This window comes from Uloborus diversus, chromosome 8 (assembly GCF_026930045.1).
Source record: "Uloborus diversus isolate 005 chromosome 8, Udiv.v.3.1, whole genome shotgun sequence".
In the NCBI taxonomy this organism is placed as follows: domain Eukaryota; kingdom Metazoa; phylum Arthropoda; class Arachnida; order Araneae; family Uloboridae; genus Uloborus; species Uloborus diversus.
In genome coordinates, this window is record NC_072738.1 from 114341153 (window position 1) to 114347268 (window position 6116).

The window sequence follows — 6116 nt, forward strand, 5'->3', positions numbered from 1 at the left end:
TAAAATTCAAGCTTAAGAATACACTGAGAAAACATAACGTAAATGAAGACCTTAAAGTAGAAAATGTCATTAATGAATCAGTGTTAGAAAATAAGATTTTCAGCAGTAAAACTGCCTAAGTTACAAATAGAAAAATTTAGTGGAGATTCGAGCCAATTTCTTGAGTTTTTTAATACATTGTCCAATGCCATTGATTCAAACGAATCTTGAACTGAAATCGAGAAGTTTCAGTATTTAAAATCATTGCTATCAGGACCTGCATATAATGTTGTTGCGAGATTTCAACTAAATGATAAAAATTATAAAGTGTGTTTAAAATTGCTTCAAGAACGGTACGGAAGACGCGAAAACATTATCAGTTGCCATATGAACAAAATTCTTAATCTTGAAGGGGTGAAATCTGCTAATAATGTTAAAAGTTTAAGAAAACTTTATGATAGTGTAGAAGTTAGTGTCAGAAATCTTGAAGCAATGGGTGTTACGTCGGGCTCATACGGACATTTGCTATTGCCTATTTTGCTAAAACTGTTGCCGGAAAATTTAATTCTAGATTTTCATAGAAAACGGGACCCAGATAAAGATACAGAAGTTACAGAGTTAATTACGTTTATTAAAGATGAACTACGATGTCGCGAAGCTACTAGTATAATAAACAACTCGTCAAACAAAAATTCTCAGAACAAGCATACTAATTTCTCTCAAAGTAAGCGTATGCCTTCGACTGCTGCATTAAATACAACGGTAAAGCAATTCTGCATATTTTGCAAAGCTTCCGAACACACAGGAATAAATTGCACAAAATTCTCTGATGAACAAAAAAGATATAAATTAAAAAAAGAAGGACGTTGCTATAAGTGTTTTTTTAAATCTCATTTGTCATCAAATTGCAAATCAAAGCTTATTCCTTGTTCAAAATGTGAAAGTCGTGATCATAATTATTTATTTTGCTTTAAAGAAATTAAAGAACAAAATCTTGAGAAAGATAAAATTGGTGCAATTTGTGTCTATGATGTCGGAGCAAAGAGTTAAACAGAATAAATCTACGCTTTTACAAACTCTTTGTGTTTCTGTCTCTACTGGAAATAGATGCATTCTAGCGAGGGTTCTTTGCGATAGCGGGTCTGAAAGGTGTTTCGTGAAAAGTTCCTTAGTGAAAGAACTTAAATTGAAATCTATTAGGAAAGAAAACTTGTTGATTTACCCTTTTGGGCAAAGACAACCTTATGAATCTTGTTATGATGTGGTTGTTCTTGAACTTAATAGTATTGTACAACCATGCAATTCTATTAAAATAGAAGCTCTTGTAGTACCTGAAATTACCGGGGCAAAAGTAAAACCTGTAGCATTTGAAATTATAGAAACCATGAGAAAAAGCGGATATACGCCATCAGATGTAGGTCTTGAATCTGAAATAAACGTATTATTAGGCTCTGATTTCTTATGGAAAATTCAAAAGGGAATTGTCGAAAATTTCACAAAATAATTGTATGTAGTGGAAACTATATTTGGTCATACAGTGCAGGGAAGAACTGATTCAAATAAGAGGGACGTGAATTGTTTAAGGGTTTCAGTGTTGGAAATATAAACACCCAGCTAAAATCATTTTGGGATTTGGAATCTCTTGGTATTATTGAAAAAAAAATGAAGGTAACACTGCTAATCTTGATGCAGTAAAAGAATTTCAAGCAAATTTGAAATTTGTAAACGGTCGTTATGAAGCACGTTTATTATGGAAGGATTCTCGTGAGTTACTTGGAAATAATTTGGAAGTAGCCAAAGTAAGGTTTTCTAATTTAGAAAACAAACTCTTGAAAAACAATTCATTATTTGAGGATTATAACTCTATTTTACGGGATCAATTTGATCAAGGTATAATACAACTTTGTCCTGAGGAATTTGTTAATAATGACTGTTATTACATGCCGCATAGACCTGTAATTCGTGAAGATAAAACTACTACAAAAACGCGTATTGTTTTTGATGCGTCATCCAAACGAGCTGGATAATTATCTCTAAATGAATGTCTAAGTCCCGGTTCAAATTTAAACCCAAATGTATTAGACATAATTTTAAAGTTTCGTGAGCATAAAATTGCCTTTTCTGCCGATATTGAAAAGGCTTTTCTTCAAATTTCTATCGCTGAAGAAGATCGCAACTATTTAAGATTTCTATACTATAATAATTTTGATATTCATGAAAATATAGTTCCTTACAATATGGCGAGATGTCCTTTCGGCGTAATTTGCAGTCCTTTTATTCTCTCTTGTACGGTGAAATATCATATAAATAAATACAAAATATCTCATGAGAAAACAGTTGACATGTTAAACTCGTCACTATTTGTAGATGATTTATTTTTTGGGGCAAATACTACTGAAGAAGCTTTTAAGTTGTCGATAGAAGCTGTTGAAATCATGAACAAAGGGGGAATGAACTTAAGAAAATTTGAAACTAATTCAGAAGAACTTAGAGCTAAGTGGAATGAGCAGGACTGTATTGATAACTTTAATTCTGATAATACTTCACTGAAAGTACTAGGGTTGATCTGGAATAGCGATAATGACACTTTTAGATTAGATTTTCGCAATTTGTTATCAAAAATAAATGATAACTGTACTAAACTAAATGTCCTTAGAATTGTAGCTATGATTTTTGATCCAGTTGGATTCATAGCACCTTTTGTCATTCGTATGAAACGTTTCTTGCAACAATTATGGATAGCGGGACTAGATTGGGATGAAAACTTTTCTGGCGAGCTTCAAACTAACTGGAAAATTTGGCTTTCAGAAATTGAAGACCTAACTCAATTGACAATTTCGAGGCATTACTTTAATTCTCTAGTAATCACTGGACAAACTGTTATTCAATTGCATGTGTTTAGTGATGCAAATCCAAAGGCGTATGGTGCAGTAGCATATTTGCGGTATCAAACATCGCATGATAGTTTCAAAACCAATTTTGTCCTGGCTAAATCGAGGGTTGCACCTCTAAAGAAAATTTCGCTACCACGACTTGAACTAATGGGGGCACTCATTGGTGCAAGAATTGCAGATTATATTAAGAATTTTTTATTAGTGTCGAATATTTTTTATTGGACAGATTCAGAAATTGTTCTTCATTGGATAAAGGGCTCAAAAGAAAAATGGAAACAATTTGTATCTAACCGTATTGCGGAAATACATGGTCTATCAGATCCTACTTCATGGGGACATTGCGAATCCAAAATTAACCCCTCCGATCTAATTACAAGAGGTTGCTCAGCAAAAAACCTTAAGTTCTAAACTATGGTGGAACGGACCAGATTTCCTATCCCTACCTGAAGATCAGTGGAAAAGTGCTAAAAAACGCGCAAAACAAATTGACGTTTCTGACGAACTTTCTCGAAAATCAACATACATTTTGTCTTGCGTACTAAAGGAAAATGATGTTCCAATTATCAATATAGCTAAATACAGTTCTTTAACAAAACTTTATCGTGTAACTGCATGGATCTTCAGATTCATTTATAACAGTAGAGTAAAATTTGAGGAAAGAAATCGCGAAGAACTTTCAGCTGATGAAATAAAACGCGCAGAAATTTTCTGGGTGAAAACGGTTCAAAGTGAAAGTTTTCATGATGTTATAAAGTGCTTGAAAGCGAAAAAGAAGATTCCCAAGGAATCGAACATTTTTCAGCTAAATCCTGTATTGTCAGAAGAAGGTGTACTTTTAGTACGGGGAAGGTTGCAAAAATCTAATTTAACTTTTCATGGGAGACATCCTATTATAATTCCTGATAAGCATTTATTCACAAACTTGGTCATAAAAGACTCTCACGAACGTGTTTTGCATGCAGGAGTGGCCGACACTTTAGTACAAACTCGGGAAAAGTTTTGGATTCCAAGGGGAAGACAATGTGTAAAATCGGTTCTTAATATTTGTTATATTTGCAAGAAATTTAATATTCGTCCTGGGCAACAAGTAATTGCACCTCTTCCCGGCGACCGAATCAACGAATCGCCTCCCTTTTCGGTCACAGGACTTGATTTCGCTGGACCCCTTTACGTTAAAGGCAGTGAAAATAGGCATTATATTTTATTATTTACCTGCTCAATTACTAGAGCAATTCATTTGGGGCTTGTCAAGGATTTGACAACTGCTGAATTTTTATTGGCTTTTCGCAGGTTTATTTCTCGAAGAGGTTTGTGTGCTATAATATATTCCGATAATGCAAAAAGTTTCAAAAGAGCTGAAATTGAGTTGAAGGAAATGTGGAAGGCAATCCACCATCCAGAAGTTAAAAAATTTTACTCCACTCTTGGAATTACTTGGAAATATATCGCTGAACGTGCAGCATGGTGGGGTGGGTTTTACGAAAGAATGGTTCGCTCGGTTAAAACCAGCCTACGTAAAAGCATAGGAAGATCATCTTTAACTTTGAGTGAGTTAGAAACTCTTCTTGTAGAAGTTGAGGCCATGATCAATTCTCGACCTTTAACCTATGTTTATTCAGAGTTTGAAGAACCATCGCCCCTTACGCCTGCCCACTTTTTGATTGGAAAACGAGCCATGTGTTTACCTGTAATTAAAATTAATGATTTAAATTTGCCTGGAACTAAGGAAATTTTACTTAAACGTTTACGCTTGCGCGAAACAATATTGAACCACTTCTGGAAACGTTGGATAAACGAATACCTTCTGAATTTAAGGTCATCACACAAACCAAATCAGAAGTCATGATATCAAGGTAAACGATGTGGTGCTAATTCATGATGAGCATCTGCCAAGAACTTTTTGGAAAATGGGAAAAATTCTTGAAACAATTCTAGGAAGAGATGGGAAAATTCGATCCTGCAAAGTAAAAACTGGAAATGCCATATTAAGACAGGGTTCGTACGGGTCATGGAAATCCTGGAAAGTCATGGAAAAAAAATAACAGAATTTCAGACCTGGAAAAGTCATGGAAAATTGAAATTTTCATTGAAAGTCATGGAAATTTATTCCAAGTCATGAAAAAATGTCTTGGACAAAGAGAATAAGGAACAGTAGCTAAAGGAGCATTAGAAATCTTGAGTGATTCAACAGTATAGCACATAAAAGCTATTAAAAGTGGAAAATTGAACGATCAAAAAATCAAATCTGAATTTTGAAATCTCATTGCATCCACTTCTGTCGCAGCCGCTTGCCATTTTTTGCGATGTGATTTTACTGCCTGGACATCACTTATTTTGAATTTTCTGTCATTTTCAATTTTTCTTATGTTTCATATTCTGTAGTAGCGAAATTTCACGTTCTTAGTTTTGCCTCGCCCACTCAAAAAAAAAAACAATTCAATTGCATGTGAGTTTGATTCCATCACTCGTAAGGACTTTATTATTAAATTTATCAGTTTATCTTAATTTACTGAATGTTTTAGGAAATAAAGATCTTAAGTCAGGCAATAGAATACAGAAAAAGAGGAATTCTAATGCTCTAAAACAGTAGTGCCCAACATACGGCACGCAAAACTAATCCAAGCGACCCACTGCTACGTTCAATGTCGGGAATTAAACGTGTTCTGGAATTTCTGAACCTATTAATTTATATGCATTTGAAAATATGCAAATTTGTAAACAAAACAAATATACTTTTGAATCAGAAGATTGATTCATTACTGAATGGTTTTTTCAAAAAAGATCTGGTTTAAAAACATAAAGAACTAAACTATGTAACTTTACTTTAAAGAACCAAAATACTGTCAAGTTACGTGGATGATTAAAGGCACTGTTGGGACACTAAAAGGTAACTTTTGGAGCAAATTTATTGAAACTTAGTGATAACTCATTTAACCTTTGTCCCATTCAATATCATTCTGCCTGTTTTTAAAAAAAATATCAGACATTTAAGCATCATCATATTTGCTTCACTGCATTTTTGCTTTACTTAAATTTATATGATGAAGACAAATAAGAATTGTGTTTAGTTTTTTAAGTGTGCACTTACATTTTTTCAATTACGAGTAAGTGCTTCAATGAGGCTGTGGCATTCATATAGACGTTTTGCTAATGCTCTTTTCCAAATACTACCAAGTTGAGATTAAACAGTGCTATTCTCTTCGTGTTACGTGGTCATGAAATATTTCATTGAAGTCATGAAAA